This window comes from Hydra vulgaris, chromosome 03, assembly GCF_038396675.1.
Source record: "Hydra vulgaris chromosome 03, alternate assembly HydraT2T_AEP".
NCBI classification, from domain to species: Eukaryota; Metazoa; Cnidaria; class Hydrozoa; order Anthoathecata; family Hydridae; genus Hydra; species Hydra vulgaris.
The window spans coordinates 65,830,454-65,832,390 of record NC_088922.1 but is presented as its reverse complement, the minus strand read 5'-3'; the positions used below and the strand labels follow the sequence as shown (position 1 = coordinate 65,832,390).

The following is a 1,937-nucleotide window of genomic DNA, read 5'->3' as shown; positions in this document are numbered from 1 at the left end:
AACCAATTTGAGTATCCAGATAATCAAGCTAAGTTGGTTTTCTAGAAAACCGACGCTATTTGGTTTTCTGGATAATCAAAATTGATTCGTTTATTGGGACAAGCCGTAAAACCAAAAATTGTTTTTTCGGCAATAACGATATAAGTAATATTTCATGTCAAAATGCTTAACACGAAACGCAATTTTCAATGCATTTATAATTTTTTTACAAAACTTAACTTCTTGAGTTATGTTTTGCAGAATAGAAATATTTGGCCAGAGATTACAATTTAATACAAAAACTAAAGTTTATTAATTTATTTCCATATTTATATATATTTTTGGTGCGTATTCATATACATTATATAAATAAATGGTGTTAAATATAAATCGTGTTCTATATAGAAATATTTATGGACTATGGAACATATTAATATACTGCATCATTTGAAAAAGAAAAAAAATTCTCTATAAAAACAACTAAAAGTTTGTGAGTGAGTTCAAATAATAAATTTGATTTAAAAAAAGGTTTTGAAACAAATTAATAACATTAGTGTATTATTGGGTTTTATAATTTATATTACAAGTTCATACAACTAGCAATGTTTTGAATATTGCCAGGAAGTTTACTATTTCGTTCGAAAACTTAATGTTCTAGAAATTACAAGGTTTTTTGGAGTTTCTTTGGATATGCGATATCAAAAATATAATATGGACAGATGACAAGACCCAATCACCCGCATTCTATAATATAATAATTAAAATACGGTAAGTAATTTTTTCATATAAACATGTATTATATATGCTGCAAAATCATGCTTACCTTATCAATTGAATGATGGCAGTGACGCTTTGCTGAGTACAGATTAGTAGACTCATTCAGCAAATCAGAGTTATACTTACGACCAGAATTAGTTCTAGAGTACTTTATCTTAAACTATGTAAATTGCTCTACTTGTACTTGGAAATCTATAAAGCATTCACTTTGGTGAAAAGTAATAGAATATTTCATTTCAATTTTTATTATTATTGAAGAGATAGTTATATGTTAAGAAATATAAAACAGCAACATTTCGCCAACTTTGATACTGATGATAAATTATTGCTTACTTTCCAAATTTGAAAATTATAATATTTTTACTTAAAATTTAAACAGTAATCAAAGTACTTACAATCCATACTGTTGCTTCATAATATCAAAAAGAAAATCCATAATGTACTTCTCTAGTTTTGATCTTTTTGGAAGACTTAAGTTAATTCCTTTACTTTCCACAGCAGCAAGGAGAAGAGGGGGTAATGTCAGTTTATCTGACAGGATACTAAAAATAAAGTTCAAGACATTTAATTGAAGACCTTAATGCTAAAAGTCACACAAAAAAGATGAAAGAAAATATATTTCAATCAATATTGTTATATGTTTTTTGTTGTTTTTTTTGAAAATTGATAAAAATTTAATTAAATTATTATTCATTTATTAGTTATTTAAGTATTATAATTACTGATTTTTTTTATTGATTTTGTTCATAAATTTAAATTTTAATAACAAAAAGACTATCTAAAAAAACGATTACAATGCTTTCTCTCAACTTTTTTTATGTGACTTGACTACTTTTAGCACTAAAGTCTTTAATTATGCAAACTTTTTATGTCATAGAGCCCTAATAGTGTAAAAGTATGTGTGCACACACAAAATCTTGGCTAAATATATTGTATCAATTTAATTATTTTTTCATTTAATAATATAACATATTAGATATGATAACATATAATTTTAAATAAGATAAGGGAAAATAAACAAAGTTATAAATGTTTACAAATAAACAAAAGATAACTTACTAAGGTTCAGAAATGGTTGGTGCCTCATTAATATTACAAATACGTGACATTGTAAAACTTACATTACAAGAGTTTAATGTAGGTGATAAAGATCCTACACATTTAACGTTCTTTGATGCCAA

General features: G+C 25.1%; 1 long non-coding RNA gene across 1 annotated transcript; it reads right to left on the bottom strand.

The window, feature by feature from the left end:
- Window positions 1–479: 479 nt before the first annotated feature.
- Window positions 480–1,451, bottom strand: LOC136077814 (uncharacterized). The gene is made up of 3 exons (XR_010637301.1): window positions 1,152–1,451; window positions 803–948; window positions 480–723 (listed from the first exon to the last, which is right to left on the bottom strand). It is a non-coding gene; the product is annotated as an uncharacterized LOC136077814 (long non-coding RNA).
- Between the last annotated feature and the right edge of the window lie 486 nt (window positions 1,452–1,937).